The sequence below is a fragment of the Megachile rotundata genome, chromosome 13 (assembly GCF_050947335.1).
Source record: "Megachile rotundata isolate GNS110a chromosome 13, iyMegRotu1, whole genome shotgun sequence".
NCBI classification, from domain to species: Eukaryota; Metazoa; Arthropoda; class Insecta; order Hymenoptera; family Megachilidae; genus Megachile; species Megachile rotundata.
This window is the reverse complement of record NC_134995.1, coordinates 8,279,416-8,299,074: the sequence shown is the minus strand read 5'-3', so window position 1 is coordinate 8,299,074 and position 19,659 is coordinate 8,279,416. Positions and strand designations below refer to the sequence as shown.

The 19,659-nt window shown below is 30.6% G+C and overlaps 1 protein-coding gene across 6 annotated transcripts in view; it reads left to right on the top strand.

The window, feature by feature from the left end:
- The window catches only part of LOC100875715 (Tachykinin-like receptor at 99D), a 154,128-nt gene that overhangs the window by 36,607 nt on the left and 97,862 nt on the right, over window positions 1-19,659 (top strand). The gene's annotated exons all lie outside the window — the stretch shown is intronic.

The window sequence follows — 19,659 nt, the reverse complement described above, 5'->3', positions numbered from 1 at the left end:
AAATTTGTCCTAATTCTCACATTCCCAAATTCTCAAATCCCCAAATTCTGATTTCCCAAATTCTCAAATCCTCAAATTTACAAATTCCCTAACTTTCAATCCCCAAATTCTCAAACCTGCAAATTTTCAAATCCCACTCTCCAACCATCCCAATTTTCTACCCCCAAATCCTAAAAACCCCAAATCCCCAAAACCTTAATACATCCCTTCCCACCCTAAATTTCCCACCTTCCAAAATAAATTCCCCCAAAGCAACCCCTACCCTACTAAGCATTAAAATTGCAAAAATTCATTGAACAACATTATCAAACATAGAACCCTTCAATTCTCCCAGTTCCTCCAAGAGAAAATAAATTTCGTTATGTAATAATGAAACTGCACAAATTATTCCGATCGGATGGGAATGAATTTATTCAACGGTTTTATTCCGTTTTTGTTACATCAACTGCTGTTGAAGAAGCACCGCAACACGTGACAGTGTTTTGTCATCTTTATGTAAAACTGTTATTCAACGTGTGGCCAGAAAACGTGACATACATTTATGAAGGTGAATGCATTCATTATTTTTATGGTCGCCAGAACAGCGTTGAGCGACGATACTGCGAGGGATGGCAAGTTTAATTAATTAAATTGCGACAGTATTAGGCCGCAATTGTTTCATATGCATGTACAGATGTCAACTCACGAGATGGTGCGTCATCGATTTAAAGTAGAAGAAGCTCCCCGCTATGAACTCTTCTAGTTACATTTGATAGTGAAAATAAGGATTTGATAGTTCAAATAAGGATTTGATAGTGTAAATAAGGATTTGATAGTACTAATAAGGAGCTGATACCGCAAAGTACCTTTATATATATTAATAATCTACAATAGCTGGATGTACAGATGTCAACCCACGAGATGGCGCGTCATCGATTCAAAGTAGAAGCTCTCCACGGTGAACACTTCTAGCTACATTTGATAATAAAAATAAGGATTTGATAGTATAAATAAGGATTGATAGTACAAAGTACCTTTACATATATTAATAGTATAAAATAGCTAGACGTACCGATGTCAACCCACGAGTCGGTGACCCAAAGTAAAAGCCCACCGTGAACACTTCCAGTTACATTTCGGCAAATGAGAATAATGACAACTGCTGAACGCAAGTAGCACCTCACTAGAGAGACGTTTGCCTGTTTTTCGCCTAATTGGCGACCGCGAGAGCCAATACCGCCGAAAATACGTGTGAGGCGTCCATTTTTCTATTCTGTCCAATCGGAGTGGCTCTTCTAAACACCACGCGCCAACTCGTGGGTTGACATCGGTATGTGGGAATGTGGAATTTGGGGTTTGACAGTTTGGGGGTTTAGAAACGTTGAAGTTGGAGTTTGGATGTTTGCGTATTCAGAAATGTAGAAAGCTTATGAAAATTTGAAGTTGGATGTTTAGAAAAGTAGTGGGCTTATGGAAATTTGGAAGTTTGGATATTTAGAAGGGTAGAAATTCGGGCGTGTGAATTTGAAAATTTGGATAGAAGGGTAGTTTGCCTTCTTGACTTTAGAGGTTCAGAGGTATAGAAATTTGGCTCTTGGAAATTGGAAAGTTTAAATATTCAGAAACGTAGAAAACCTATCAGAAGTTTGAAATTTTGGACATTTGACTAATTGGAGCCGCAGCTCTATGAACACCTGGGTCAATCTCTTCACGCAGCAACTCGTGGGTGGACATCGGTATGTTCTAAAATTAAAAGTGTCAAAAAAATGACATCTACACAAATTGCAAATTGTTGGTCTTTATTACTGTTTTTCGTTTTAATTTTGCTAACAAACCTTTGTAAATAAATATTACAATTTTAAATGCTTGAAAATGTTATAAAATCTTAAATTGCACTGTAAATATTAAAAATGTAAAAATTGAAATTTGCAAAAATATTGTAAAAATTGAAAATTGTACTGTAAAATTGAAAGATTGTTTTACTGTAAAATTGTACTGTAAAATTGTTTAATATTTTTTTAGTTAACGAATTTGACGAGTCCTTCGATATAAACTAGTTAATAAAAAAATAACCTTGAAATATGAAATAACATAAACCTAAAAAAACATGCAGAACTTCGTAAACGCATCACGTAAGAAATGAATACACGATTTATGTGAAAATCGTCCTACAATTCTGTGAAAACTGCCGAGTCCGTCTTTTATGTTTTACTTGAGGTTTGCGAAGAGAAGGGTGTCAATATTGGATCGAAAAAATATGCAGGTCTCTGTGTAAGAAGTGCTTTTATGGGGATTGCTTTGCAAGGGATACGCTTGATTCTTGCAATCGATATTCCTAAACAAGGGCAGGTAACGAATATTGAGTTATATCAAAATTCAAAGTACTGAAAATATACTGGTGTCTTTATATTGAAGTAGCTATCTCACGATTTCAGTATAAGATTTATACAAGAAGATTTCAACCCCTAAATATTGGATTTGATTTTTTTATAGATGTATCTTTTTTTTGGTTATGAAAATGATTTTTTGTATACAATAATTGTATGTGTTAATAAAAATGAGACTATTTAGTGTTTTTTAAAAATCACTTTGACAAACAAAAATAAAAAATTAGACTAAACTAACCTCTAAATACTTGATTCTATTGTTACGAAGATAAATATTTGTTTTTCTTTTATGAAAATGATCTTTTCTATATAATTGTATGTGTTAATAGAAATGAGATAGTTTATTATTCTTTAGAAACCACTTCGATAGACAAAAATAAAAAACTAGGTTAATCTAACCTCTAAATACTTGATTCTATTATTTCTAAAATAAATATTTGTTTTGTCTATGAAAATGATCTTTTCTATACAATTGTATGGAATTAATAAAAATGAAACTATTTATTTTTCTTTATAAATCACTTCATAAAATATCAAATAAGGGAACTAGACTAACCTAACCTCTAAATACTTGGATAGTTTTTTCAAGGATGAATCTATGCTTTGCCTAAAAAAAAACTAAATAAATGTATACATTAATAAGAATAGAACTATTTATTATTCTTTAAAAATTACTTGAACATAATATAATATAAAAGATAAAGTAGTACTGTTTGTATATTAAAAATTATATGAATGTAAATTAGTTTATATTTAATTATAAAATAAGACACATTGTCCATTGCTTTAGCCATACTAGATTACTAGTAATACTTTGGACAAACTTTGCTATGAAATATGATTAACAAAACTATAACTTTTCACTCTTTAAATATGTTCACAAAATCAGTAATTTATTTAGCAATCAACGTCTTAAAAGCAGTTTCCTCTGAAACAAAGTTATAACTTCCTTGATTTACCCTTTAACTTGTCCAGTAATTAATGAGTTTGAAAACGTCATAAACAGCAATCTAATATTATAAATATTCCCCTTTAATACAATAACAAATACTAATTAAAATATGGCATAATCAAACAAAAATATTGCCGACTAAATAGAAAGACTTCATCAGAAATATTATAAAGTAATAATAAAAGGATTAAGTTAATAAACCATCACATGCCATAAACTACATACATACACATGCATGTTACACATGTTTACACGAAGGTACCGTGATGTCGTGCATGCTAGGAAATTCATGCCAAAACGATGTGTTACGTAACAGTCGAACGACTGAGGGGGTGTTCTGGAATAGCCATAACTCAGTTGTCACACGCAAATTCCGGGATTGCTTGAAATATTGGGCTGGATCTACCGGTTAAATCGGATCACCAGAATTTAGCCTTGACAGTGGTATCAGTGATTGGAGAAGATGTCATTCGCAGATTCGACGAATAATTCGCGAATCGGTGATCCTTATAGGGTGGTTACGTTAGGGTGGTTCGTTTATCTGTGATTTTGTCTTTGATTTTGGCACTTGTACTGTTGTATGTTATTTGTACATTTTACATTTGATGATAACTGATACATGTAATACATATAATAATACATATAATAATACATATAATAATACATATGATAATACATATAATAATACATATGATAATACATATGATAATACATATGATAATACATATGATAATACATACGATAATACATATGATAATACATATGATAATACATAAGATAATACATATAATAATACATATAATAATACATATAATAATACATATAATAATACATATGATAATACATATAATAATACATATGATAATACATATAATAATACATATGATAATACATATGATAATACATATGTTAATACATATGATAATACATATGTTAATACATATGGTAATACACATGATAATACATATGATAATACACATGATAATACATATGATAATACATATGATAATACATATGATAATACATATGATAATACATATAATAATACATATGATAATACATATGGTAATACATATGATAAAACATATGATAATACATATAATAAAACATATAATAATACATATAGTAATACATATAATAAAACATATGATAATACATATAACAATACATATAACAATACATATAGTACATATAATATATGATACATATGTATAACAGATGGAATAGTGTATCTTAACGAGAAAATTTGTTTAACAAATTTTTATGTTAATAATTAAACTTCTTTTATGAATTTGCAGATTTGTAATGAAGTTTATTTCATGAATTTATAGGTTAATATCAAAATTTGTTTTATAAATTTGCAGATTATAATCAAGTTTCTTTTATGAACTTGTAGGTTCTTAATGAACTTCGTTTTATGAACTTGTAAGATTATAAAGAAATTTCTTTTAAAAATTTGTAGGTTAATAATGAAATTTGTTTTGACGAATTTGTAGGTTAATAATCAAATTGGTTTTATGAATTTGTAGATTAATAACGAAATTTGTTTTAGGGATTTAAAATGTAATAATCAAATTGGTTTTATGAATTTGCAGGTTAATAACGAAATTCGTTTTATGAATTTGTAGGTTAATAATGAAATTTGTTTTGTGAATTCGTAGGTTAATAACGAAATTTGTTTTAGGGATTTGTAGGTTAATAATGAAATTTGTTTTGTGAGTTTGTAGTTTAAATAATCAACTCAAGGTTATTTTATAATATTGTGAAAAATTTGAAATAAACAATATTTTACTATAAAATGTTTGGAACAAATAATACACGAAATTAAAAATTCTGAAACTTGAAGCACTCTGTCTTTACAAAATCATACAAATAATTAATACACCTCACTAAAAACTTTAACCAAAATAATACATAACCTAAAAAATGCGAAACGAGTAACACACTACACTAAAAAATGAAATGAAATGAATGAATCATCCTTCTAAAAGTCAGAACAAATATCTGTAGATTCTGTTGATTCATAATTAACAACGTACTAATTACCTCGCAATTCAGTGGTCATTTAACGAAGTCCAAACGAAAAATCTCTCGAGATAGAATAACCTGAGCAGAATTTTAAAGAAAAAAAGTTCTTCGAAGGATCTGTTTAAACGTTTTATATCCTAACCGGGTCAAAAGCGAATTCTTGTTTATCAGGATATTTCACAGACTTGTTATACACCGAAAAAAGTTGATTTACGTTTGTCAGAAGAAAAAGAGAAACGCCAGCAGTAGACCGGTTGTAGAGCTTTGAAAAATATTTCTCTCGACGGTAAAGTATAACTAAAAATTGGCTGAGGTTCACGAAATTTTAATGCTTGCAATTTTATGTACATTTATAGATACTTTCGTGTGGAATCAAAATATATTTGCAGGTTTGATAAAAATTTGTTGATTCACAATAAAACAAAAATAAATAATTTTTCATAAACAACAACAAAAATTGTTGATAAAAATAAATAACTTGTAATGAAAAACAAACAACTTGTTATAAAAATCAATTTGTAATAAAATAACAATCAAACTTTTAATAAAATTCAATAATAATAATAAAAATTAAAAAATAAATCATAATAAAGGGCATAAAAATAACTTGTAATAAAATGTAAACAAACCTGTAATAAAAATAAAAAATAATAAGTTGTAACAAGAACAAAAATTAATTTATAATAAAGAACATAAAAATAACTTGTAATAAAGAACATAAAAATAACTTGTAATAAAAAACCAATCAAACCATTTCTCATAAAAATCAAACAACGTATAATAAAAAACAAACAAATAAAATAAAAAAAAAACAATTTGCAATAAAAAATAAAAAAAGTTTGCAATAAAAATTAAGATAAAAATAACTGATAATACAAATAAAAAATAACTTGTAATAAAAACCAAACAAACAATTTCCAATCAATGAAACATTTTGTAATAAAAAATAAACTCGTAATAAAAATTAAGCAAAATAACTTATGATAAATATAAAAAATAATTTATACTAAAAGACCAAATAATAAAATAAAAAAAAAATAAAAATAAAAATAATAAAAATAAAACAAACAAACAACTCACAATAAAAACCAAAATTTGCAACAAAAAACAATTACACTTACAATAAAAAATCTATTAAATCTCTACAAAACATAATAGCTAAATTGAACAAATTACAATCATCGAACAGCATCCAAAGAAATCGGCAAAGAAAGATTTATGTCCGCAGAGATTCTAATTCCCGTAACAACGCCACAAAAGAACGAAAATAAAGCTTGAAGGACAGACAGTTAGATAACGTATGTGTACGTGTGGTCTGTTCAGTAGTCGTAAGCTGCATTTACGTTCACAAAATCGTCGGAAAAGCGTCGCTGTCGCAAAGGAAAATCACGTTCCATGGAAAAAAAGACGAACGAAAGCGTTTTGCTTTCATTTATCGCGTTCGACTCTTGAAAAGCATCGTTTGCGCTTTCGACCTCTGTTTCCAACAAACGGTAGCGAAGTCTTCGAGCTTGTTTCCGTTCCTCTTTTAGTTGTCATGCGAGAGGTGTTACCTTTCGCTTTGTTAGAAGCGAAACTTTTCGTCAGAGAACGAGGAGGGAATTATTGATCAAATAAGAGACGGTTCACGCGTGAAAATCAAGTTTACAGGTGATTGGAGTGATAATTGGATATTGGAGGAAATTGTAGAAACTTGTGTGAATGAGTGTGGAAAATGAGGGGAATTGGTGATTGAATGAAAGGTGGTTTGTATAGCACTTGTGGATAGCAAGTTTATATATGATTGGGGGTTTATTAGGTATTGTAGAAAATTTACAGAAAAATGTATATGAATATATCTCATGGAAATACAATATAAAACCTACAACATAAAAAACGACAATCTGAAGGACGATACAACAACATAAAACTTACTCAACTTTTAGAAGGACGCTAGAGTATATAACAAACTGTAAACTGAATTATTAAGTTGTTAATAACCCAAACAGTGGTTGATGCGACTATAAATACTGACATAAAAAAAAAATTCTCAAATTTCCAAATTCTCTAAATTGTCAAATCTCCAAAATGTCACATTGATATATTTTCAGATCACTAAATTCTCAAATCTCTCAATTTTTTAATTTGTAAATTGTCAAATCTTTAAACTCTCAGACTTCCAAATTCTTAGAACCCTAACTTTTCAAGTCTTCAAGTGCTCAGACCCAGAACTTCTAAAATCTCCAAATTCTCAAGTCCCCAACTTCTTAAATTTTCAAACTCTCAAGTCCCCAAATTCTTAAATTCAAAAATTCTTAAATTACCAAATTCTCAAGTGCCAAAATTCTCAAGCCCCCAACTTCTCAAATTCCCAAACTCTCAAGTCCCCAAATTCTCAAGTCCCAAACTTCTTAAATTACCAAATTCTCAAGTGCCAAAACTCTCAAATTCCCAAACTCTCAAGTCCCAAACTTCTCAAATTCCCAAATTCTCAATTTTCCAAACTCTCAAGTGCAAAAATTCTCAAGTCCCCAACTTCTCAAATTCCCAAGATCTCAAGTTCCCAAATTCTCAAGTCCCAAACTTCTTAAATTACCAAATTCTCAAGTGCCAAAATTCTCAAATTCCCAAACTCTCAAGTCCCCAACTTCTCAAATTCCCAAACTCTCAATTTTCCAAACTTTCAAGTGCCAAAATTCTCAAGCCCCCAACTTCTCAAATTTCCAAACTCTCAAGTCCCAAAATTCTTAAATTACCAAATTCTCAAGTGCCAAAATTCCCAAATTCCCAAACTCCCAAGTCCCCAACTTCTCAAATTCCCAAATTCTCAATTTTTCAAACTCTCAAGTGCCAAAATTCTCAAGTCCCCAACTTCTCAAATTCCCAAACTCTCAAGTTCCCAAATTCCCAAGTCCCAAATTTCTTAAATTACCAAATTCTCAAGTGCCAAAATTCCCAAAATTCCCAAAGTCCCAAACAACCTTCCAAACTCCCCAGTTTTCTAATCCCCCAATCCTAAAATCCCTAAATCCCCAAATCCTCCACTTCCCAACCCCCCAAATCCCCAAATCCCCAAAACTCTTCCCACTTCCCTAATCTTCCCTACCAAACAACAATATTATATTCCCTACAGTACTTCCAATCATCATCTACTATCAACCTTCTTCCTTTCCCCAATAAACTCTCCCTAGGCTCAAATTTGACTTATATCGGATATCAACGACCCTTAAAATATTTTACGTTTCGCATCCATAGAGATTCGTTTCAACTATATCTTATTTTTAGCTCTTCAAGAGATTTATCTTCCAGCAGCTTCTGAAATCTCACCCTTTAAACGATCGTATTCGAGTTTTCCCGAAACACTCTATGCCGAACCAATTTGTTTTGCTCGTAAACTTCTCCAGGCGCAATATTTCCCTACGCTACACCCCGACGAGTTTAACCGTTTGAGAATAAGGTAAGAAGAAAAGAGGGATTGAACCGGTTCTCGTTGATCGATCAGACTTCTTTTTAACGCCTTTGCTTCCTTATTTCTTTTCAAACTCTTTGCTTTTATAATCTTTTTAATACTTGAGGTTTATTTTTAGATTATTATTTATTTGTTGGTTGATTTCTTTAAAATGTAGGTGAGATTATAAACTATATTGTACATTATACGTACAATAAAAGGTTATGAAATAAAAATATACTGTTACTCAAGGTTATTTAAGTTGCAAGATTATTACAAGGTTATTTAGTATTCGAAAGTATATGAATGTTATTAACTTATTTGTGGGTCGATTTCTTTAAAATGTAAGTACAGTTATAAATATTATGTGTACAGTAAAAGGTTATGAAATTAAATTATACTGTTACTCAAGGTTATTTACGTTGCAAGGTTATTACAAGGTTATTTAGTATTCGAAAGTATATGAATGTTATTAACTTATTTGTGGGTCGATTTCTTTAAAATGTAGATACAGTTATAAATATTATGTGTACAGTAAAAGGTTATGAAATTAAATTATACTGTTACTCAAGGTTATTTAAGTTGCAAGGTTATTACAAGGTTATTTAGTATTCGAAAGTATATGAATGTTATTAACTTATTTGTGGGTCGATTTCTTTAAAATGTAGGTACAGTTATAAATATTATGTGTACAGTAAAAGGTTACGAAATAAAAATATACTGTTACTCGAGGTTATTGAAGTTGCAAGGTTATTACAAGGTTATTTAGTATTTAAAAGCTTGAAAATTTGTGGACTTCATTATGAAGATACATTTGAAGATTTCATGGCTGAAAATCTTTAATCAAAATAATTGTTCTGCTGTATTAATTTCGTTGCCATCACTATAAATCAATTTTCACATTTTTTCATTTAAAGTAAAACCTAGATTCTCTGAAACAGAGTTTTCGCTTAGGGTGTCATAGTGTAACTCTTCTATTTCTACCCCTTTCGCAAGTTTCATCCCTCCCAAACTTCAATAAAAGAATAAAATATACATGAAATTCATGTGCCCTATTAAGTATAAAATTGGACCCAGATTTGCCCCATGTTCACGCAACAAGAAACATTAAGGATATCTTCCAAGTGTAATTAAGGTTCACCGAAAGACGAATCCTTCGAACGCGAGAGGGAAAACAGGCCAAAGAAGAACCGAAGGCGAACGATAATATCTATCGTAATTGAGGATCCCTTATTTCCGTGCAATCTTTAGACGCTAATTTCCACGAAAACGATCCCTTCCGTTGTGGAAGCTTCGCCAAACAGTCTCACGCAAACCCACGAGCCAGGTTATGCCGTGGCTTTTATCGGGCTCCTTTGATCTCGGGCTATTCGAGTATCATTCAGAGATTTCGAAGAACGAAAATTCTTGCAAACTGGTTGAAATCTTTCATGAGAAGAACGGAGTCGTGTTTGGCGAAGTTTGAATTGTGAAACGAGGGATTGCAGACGTTTCGGGTGGATAAATATGCTTTTGTCGGTGTTGATGCTTGACCTTCAATTATTTTCATGTTTACTGATGTTACACTTCCATTTTTAAATTCTTAGTTTTCTTATTTTTTAATTTCTTGTTTTATTAAGCTAGAAATATAGAAATATCTAGTTTGGAATTTTAGAAGATTTAATTGTCGAATTTTTAGGTTTAAGTATGTGGATGTTGAATTCAGAAAATTATGAATTTCAAGTTTCAAAATATACAAATCTTGAATCTGTAGATATTTAGGTTTTTGATATTAGAAATATAGAAATATTTAATTTAGGATTTTAGAAATTTTATAATTCATACTTTCTACCTGCTAGAAATTCGATATCCTCTACTCGAGGCCATATATCGAGACTCGACCATGTCAACGATCTAACATCTCCAGTAATATTCTTTACCAAATAAAAATCTTTCTTATGAATATATAAAAAGAACATAAATTACAACAAATTACAAATTCCATAAAACACATAATCATTGAATTAAAAACATCTCCCACAATTTATTATTTCTTCATGCTAAATATTAAGATTATTAATTAATCTTTCTGAAATTTTCCAAAAGTTCGTGACACGCAACCCCGATTGAATTTCAAAGCCGCTTAAAATATCAAAATTTCTCAGGAACTGTCTTCTGTCTGAAAATTTCATTCTAGAAAATTTTGCAACTTTCATTTTCCACAAGAAGTTAATCTTCCCTTTGCTCGCACCGCTTCTGATGCACCTTCAACAAAGTGAATTCGAAGTTATACGAGATGTAAGTACGTTGAAAAGGGAAGAAGGACGAAAAAGGAATTTCATGTTGCCGTGGCAGATATTGTACACGTGAAAGAGATGAAGTATTGGTCGACTGATTTAAGATACTAAGGTTATAAGAGGTATAATGTAAAAACGTACGATGACAATATGTCTTAACTCTTTACATAATAGCATTTTAAATTAGTGTGCAGGGTGGTTTACACCATTACAAATTATTTGTTTAATTATTCAAAGATGGTACAGTTCTAATTATATGGTTTGTACAATTATAAGAAAAAGCGAAGAGATTATTGCATTTATACGGGTTACATTTATTTGAACTGCATTAACGAAGATTACATTTAATATTTGGACTGCATTTATGTAGATTACATTTATTTGGACTGCACTTATATAGGTTACATTTATTTAAACTGTACATTTGTAGGTTACATTTATTTAGGCTACATTTACATAGCCTACATTTATTTGGACTGCATTTATGTAGATTACATTTATTTGGACTGTACTTGTCATTTATTTAGGCTACATTTACATAGCCTACATTTATTTGGACTGTACTTATGTAGGTTACATTTAGTTAAACTGTATATTTGTAGGTTACATTTATTTAGGCTACATTTACATAGCCTACATTTATTTGGACTGCATTTATGTAGATTACATTTATTTGGACTGTACTTGTACAGGTTACATTTATTTTAACTGTACATTTGTAGGTTACATTTATTTGGATTACATTTATGTAAATTACATTTATCTAGACTGCAGTTCTACATGTTACATTTAGTTAAACTGTACCTTTGTAGGTTACATTTATTTAGGCTATATTTACATAGTCTACACTTATTTATCCTGCATTTACACAGATCATATTTATCTGGACTGTACATAGGTTACATTTCTTTAAAATATACTTATATATTTTAAATTTACTTGAAATACATTTACATAGTCTACATTTATTTAGACTATACTTATATAACTTACAGTTACTTAGAGTATATTTATATAGACTGCACTTATTCAGACTACACTTATACACTTATATTTTATTTATATTTTATACAGAGTACAAGGGGTACATTTCTATTTCAAACATTAGTAATTTTACATGAGAAAACATTGCAGTAAAATGACAAAAAGATGAACAATTTACAAATATTTTATTCAATTTTTTTTAACAAATTCAAAAGATGTTCCAACATAAAAGTTTGACGTACTTTATGATTTTTTATCAGTCTCTTCTGACAATAATTAAAGCTTACATGTACTTATATTCCAAATATCAAATTATTTGATATCTGACATTGCTCAGAATTTGAAATTAACGGGAAGAATAGGGGAAACTCGAGACCATTAGTCAAGTTAAATTACCGCGGAGTATCTTGATACGTATCTTCTGCAGAATTCGCTCTTACAAATTGTTCCGCAAATGTTCGTTTTGCTACGCGAATAAGTCTAACGAATGATCATCTGACAGTTCGATATCAAGTGATGGATACTTGAAGATTACTGCAAGATTGATTGCAAGAGAGTTACAGTTTTAATTTTGTATTAATGATTTTCATAAAAAGATTCCTCTTACTTGAACACCATTTAATAACCCAATAACTCATGACGTTGAAAATGAACTTGAAAAATAAGCAAATGAGGATGAAGAGAAAAATGAAATAATTACTGATCATGGACACAACTATTTATAATAGAAAACTGTTTTTTATTTATTTTGTTTATTCAAAATATCTCGTTTAAAAATTCATGAATATTTTAACTGAAACTCACAAATAATTTTTGCAATTTAAATTTAGAAACAAATTCACTATTCTTCAAATCGTGTTACCTTGACATATTGATATCTTTCATACATTTTTGTTCATCGTGAACAAAATTTCGTCCCACGTTTCGATTACTTTATTTTACTTACCGTATTTTGATTACTTCGGTGTTAACTAAAGAAATGAAAGAAATTTCACTCTACCTTCGCCTCTGTTATTTTAGCGTTAAATATAACGCGAGAGAAATTTCACGCCACCCTTATTTCTATTATTCTGGTGTTAAATAAAACATGAAAGAAATTTAGCTTCACTTTTATTTCAAGGAGCACATTGGAATATCCGGTACTGTGGAATCATATCATACTTTCAGGAGCAGGAACTAAATCACGTTTATGGTATAAATGAATGAAACAATGAGACGGGGATAAAAGCGAATCTTCGAACATGATGAAAATCCAAGTAGAGTAGAAGCTGCAAGATGAAGAGGTATGTCTTTGCAAATATAATCTCGGTGAGATGAAAGAACTATCAGAGAATGCGATTCATGAGTTGTTTAAAACGTTACTGTGGTTTTTGCCTTAGGGGTTGGATTTTAAGGTTGTAGAAATTTAGAACTTTTGGATTTTTGATTTTGGAATTTTGGAATTTTTGGAAGTTTGAGAATTTTGGGAATTCTGGAGTTCAGGAATCTTTGAATTTTTGAACTTTTGAATTTTGGAATCTTGGAATTCTAGAATTTTAGAATTTTAGAATTTTAGAATTTTAGAATTTTAGAATTTTAGAATTTTAGAATTTTAGAATTTTAGAATTTTAGAATTTTAAAATTTTAGAATTTTAGAATTTTAGAATTTTAGAATTTTAGAATTTTAGAATTATGGAATTATGGAATTATGGAATTATGGAATTATGGAATTATGGAATCTTGAAATTCTGGAAGCTTGGAATTCTGGAATCTTGGAATTCTGGAATCTTGGAATTCTGGAAGCTTGGAATTCTGGAAGCTTGGAATTCTGGAAGCTTGGAATTCTGGAAGCTTGGAATTCTGGAATCTTGGAATTCTGGAATCTTGGAATTCTGGAATCTTGAAATTCTGGAATCTTGAAATTCTGGAAGCTTGGAATTCTGGAATCTTGGAATTCTGGTTCCTTAGAATTCTGGAAGCTTGGAATTCTGGAAGCTTGGAATTCTGGAATCTTGGAATTCTGGAATCTTGGAATTCTGGAATCTTGGAATTCTGGAATCTTGGAATTCTGGAAGCTTGGAATTCTGGAAGCTTGGAATTCTGAAACCTTGGATTTCTGGAATCTTGGAATTCTGGAATTTTAGGAATTTGGGAATTTTGGAAACTTAAAATTCTGGAATTCTAAAATTTTGGAATTCTGAAATTTTGGAATTCTCAGTTGCTACTTGAAAGTATTAGAATATTACAGCATTAGATCTTCAAAATTACGTATACAAACCGAAATATTCAACCAAGTTTTAACTCTTTCTCAAAAACTTCTATTTTAATTAATATTCCACAATTCATACAATTTTTCTTTCCGAACAATCTAAACGATATTCCCTAATTAATTTCATCCTCGCAAAGTTTCCTATTATAAAACAAAAGCATAAGTTAAGAAGATTTTAATAGGAAGAGTAATAAATCTTGCCTCGACGGGTCATTAAAATTCCACTCTTAAAAGGGTTTCATAAAGTTACTAAATTCCTTCATAAAGAATTTGCCACATCTTTTCCAGAATGTTAAATGTCCTTTGCATTGTCACACAAGTTTGTACAATTGAAGAAAGGATGCGCATATCTTCTACAATGCTGCAAGCTTTCATTATACGAAATTATAGGACGATTCTAGTTACGTTTGGAAGCTGTAAAAGATACACAAAAAGCATAAAGCTTTCGTTGCAGAAGGTATTTTGTAATACTGTGCTGTTTAAGAAGCTTTTTGAACATTGTGTAAAAGTTTAATGAGTTCAAAACTGGTATTTACATATTCTGGATATTTTAACCTCAAAGGGGATGATAATTGCACGCAATTATACTAAGAACAATTTAACCTCTTGTAATTTATATGTTGTTTTATTTATGAATTGTTATATTCAATAATTGTTTCTTTGAAGTTTAATTCACTTTATGGATAGAATAATAGATTAAACTGTGGGTCACACAATATTATTAACATTTTCACTACTTAATAGTTTTTGATATCGAGGATTAGTTTATTTGACACGTGAGTGTGTCGTCACATTCACTTCTATTTATTATTTGATTACGCTTGATTTCGTTGGACCACGTTTATGCGTGTTCAATTCTATGCTATTTATGTAGAAAAAGGAAAAACAATTGACATTTGTTTACAACTAGTAATCGAAAAAGCAGGTTTTACCATTTTAATGGCATTTTTGATTAACCATCCGCGTGCGTAGACTGCGCATGCATAGACTGCGCATGCATGGACTGCGCATGCGCGAAATCCAATATGGCGTCAGTGACCCGCCAAAGCAAGCGCTCAAATTGCAAAACTCTCGCATCGTATTCTAAGTATCAAAAACTATTAAATGGTAAAAATATTAATAATTTTGTCTACCAAAATAAAGTTTAGAATAATAAGAACTAATTATTAAAGTAATCAAAAGAATTTAAAGTACCGAAAGTCGGTAACCGATTAATTAATACATGCCATAAGTTGTATATCGAGAGGGTGCGATATCTCGCAATTGTCAAAACGTAAATCGGCAGTTATAAAAACCTCCAGACGTCAACATAACCTTAAAATAAATTTAGAACCCTCCGTACAGTAAATTATTATAACATTGTTACCCAGAACCAATTTTAAAAGATTTATACCGTGACAGTTTCATCGTTTATTCCAAGACATTTTCTACATCGATAAAAAGAACTCATATTTGGAAGATCGCGTAGAATCTTTCGTGTTCAAGAATTTACATAGTTCCGTTACTTACGCATTCCGCCTCGCGTAATTGAAGAGCATAATAAAAGGGAAACACTCTCACGCAAAAGTCATAAAGCTAGGAGATAAAAAGCACCCAATATTTTATGACTGGAAAGTTATGTTATCGGTCCACCGGATAAATTAAAGACGCAAGAATCGAAGTTCGCAAGTAGGAATTCTTTAAAGTTCCGAGAAATTAATACCCCGGGCTGTTAATTTGCAAACTGTTGCTCGTTGGTGATTAGCTCTCGAGTGCCGGCAGGTATGCTTAAACTTGTAAACTATGAAATCAAAGGAATGGTGAATTTCGAAGATCGGAAGTGACTCGAAGAGGGTGTTGAACGCTTTTTGCTTTCGACTGATTTATTACCTTCCTGGCGGGTTCTTGATAAAACGACAGGACTTGACCGATTAGCCAATTAAAATTCTATTACGCGATAAGCGGTTAATTCGAACTTGACACAGTATGCTCTTGGTGGCCATTTTGAATGTATACTACGTGACGTTTATTTTGAAAGTGATTAACGTCCATTTTTTGCGAAATTACATTAACAAAAATTAGTGTAACATTTTTAAATATTGTTACTGTAAAAAATTATTTATATTTTGATATTATATTATTGAATAAAATCAAATATATTTTGAATAAAAGTCGCTAATAACCCTCAGCGGTTGATGCGACTTTAAACAAATAAATGAAAAAAAAAAACTGTCAAATAAATTAAGGCGGGCAATACCTTTAGAATCTTAAAAAATTACAAAATTTTTTTTTCTATAAAATGTTAGTGTAACATCTTAAAAATATTGTCTCAAAATTTTTAAGTGAAATACGAAGCCCTTTTGAAGTTATGGCCGATTAGCGCCGCGGGTATACACGCGTTCAGTGCGGAGGACTGAAACTTTAAACGTGTTTTTCTCAAAACTACGTTCTTAAAATTGGCGTGGCTGATAACTCAAAAACTAGTTTATCAATCGCGCTCAAATTTTTTGCACATATACATTACAATACTATCTAACATATGAACCTAAATGTATGAAATAAATTGAACATCAAAGTTCTTTTTATTGCAAAACATTGCAAAAATTTTCAATAAAATTCGAAGTTTTTCTTTAAACGCGCCATTTCTTCAATTTTACATATTTTGCACATTTCTGAGGTTCATCTACTAACTGTGAATGTTAGTTTTCGAAACATTGTCTGCAAACTTGCTTCAGGCCAATCTATCTAAAGTTAGAAACCACGCCGATTCACGAGACGCGCCAAAACACTTCCAGAAAGGATTGTCATAATTCCGGCATTTTGAAATATTTTGCAAAACAGAAAATATTCTGTAATAGGCAATAGTTATAATAAATTATACCTGAAATTTCGAAAATGCAAAACAAAGGTGTCCTATACAAAAAAGATTCACAAATATCAACTTATTTTCATCTGTCTAAACGTATTGCCCCCCTTAAATAAATTCATTTACTTCAGATAGACAGTTCTGTTAAAATTGAAATATGTTAATAATTTTATGTATGATTAAACCGCGCATCAAATTGAACAATGAATTCTACATTAAATCATAGATGAAATTGTAAATCAAATTACAGATTGAAAATTTCATCTGAAAGTATTAAACCGAAACAATGCAAACCAATCGTGATGAACAAATACGCGGAAATAATTGTAAAAAAGGGGAATTGAAAACATATTTTCTTTTTTATATTGTTAATCAGTTTTTACGAGTATGTCCGAAACGAGAATGGCAAACTTTGTTTCCAGATTAAATTCTGGTTTCGAACGATACGCCTCCCTTCTCGCTGCACGATTCTCTAACAAAGTTCAGAGTTGATTAGTTTTCCATCCTGTTGAATGTGTTCCCGTTCGAATTAATCGAAGGAAACAGCTGGAACCAGAATTAAAATCGATAAAAATGCCGCGATCGTATTTACATCTGTGTACTGTTTGTATGTTAATAGAAACAAGCTCATTCCGAGTAATTGACTAGTGAAAGAGTAGATTTTTGGTAGGAAATGTAGTTCAGAGAGGTAATGGACTAATTGAGGGTCTGGTGAATGGACGCGTTGCAAATTGGGAATTTGTAAATTTCACGGGTTAGGAAATTGAGATCTGAAAATTTAGAAAAGGGAGATGTAAAAATTTAGGGAAATGGGATTTAAAGGTTTAGGAAATTGGAGAAATTGAGATGTGAAAATTTAGGAAAATGGCATGTGAACATTTTGAAAGTTGGAAATTTGAAAATTTAGGAAATTAGGATCTGATGATTCAGTAATTTAAAAAATGGGAAATTGAGATCTGAAAATTTAGAAAAGGGAGATGTGAAAATTTAGGAAAATGGGATTTGAAAATTTAGGAAATTGGAGAAATTAAGATGCGAAAATTTAGGAAAATGGGATGTGAAAATTTTGAAAGTTGGAAATTTGAAAATTTAGGAAATTAGCATCTGATGATTCAGTAATTTAAAAAATGGGAAATTGACATCTAAAAATTTAGAAAAAAGAGATGTCAAAATTTAGGAAAATGGGATTTAAAGGTTTAGGAAATTGGAGAAATTAAAATGCGAAAATTTAGGAAAATGGGATATGAAAATTTTGAAAGTTGCGAATTTGAAAATTTAGGAAATTAGCATTTGATGATTCAGTAATTTAAAAAAATGGGAAATTGACATCTCAAAATTCAAAAAATCAAAATTTAGAAATATTTAAAATTGAAACTAGGAAACATTAAAATTCCAAAATATCCTAAAATGAAATTAAAAAATATTGAAATCTAAAAATTAAGGAGCTTAAAAATTCCCATAAATGGCCCCAACTTGCCCAGTGCCCTCAAATTGTTCAACAACTAACCTCCCACCACTGTTTAAAAAAATATACCAATAAACATAGATCTTCTCACACTGAAAATCTTATGCTTCACTACCCTGTTTGTTCATCGTTAAAAAACAAAGAAAATGACAGGTTCTGTCGCAATTCTGGCGTGCTGGTTGATTCCATTAGGCGTTTACGAAGGACAGTGATTGCTTCAGCAAGTAAAACCCGGAGAAGCGAGGTGAAAAATAAAGAAGAGCACAAAGCAATTTTAGCGTAACGGTGTTACTGCGGGTCACCAGTTCATCATTTCTGTGAATAAACTTCCCTTTATTACAAAACAATTTACGTTGTATTTATCTTGTTAATTGTTTCTTTTGTTTATTTGAAAATCAGGAACATTATCGAGTTGTATGAAATCAGTTAGATTATAGTAGACTCTCGTTATATTGCCGTCGACAATGTTAAATTTCTAAATTTTCAAATTTTTAGTCTCCCAGATTTCTAAATTTCCGAATTTCCATGGGTCCAAATTTTCAATCTCCCAAAATTCAAAATTTTCGAATTCTCATGGGTCCAAATTTCTAAATTTTCCGAATTTCCACGGGTCCGAATTTCCAATCTCCCGAATTTCGACGGGTCCAAATTTCCAATCTCCCAGATTTCTAAATTTCCGAATTTTCAATCTCCCAAATTTCTAAATTTACGAATTTCCACGCGTCCGAATGTCCAATCTCCCGAATTTCTAAATTTCTGAATTTCCAATCTCCCAAATTTCTAAATTTCTGAATTTCCAATCTCCCAAATTTCTAAATTTCCGAATTTCCACGGGTCCAAATCTCTAAATTTCCGAATTTCCACGGGTCCAAATTTCCAATCTTCCAAATTTCTAAACTTCCGAATTTCCACGGGTCCAAATTTCCAATCTCCCAGATTTCTAAATTTCCGAATTTTCAATCTCCCAAATTTCTAAATTTACGAATTTCCACGCGTCCGAATTTCCAATCTCCCGAATTTCTAAATTTCCGAATTTCCAATCTCCCAAATTTCCAAATTTTCCGAATT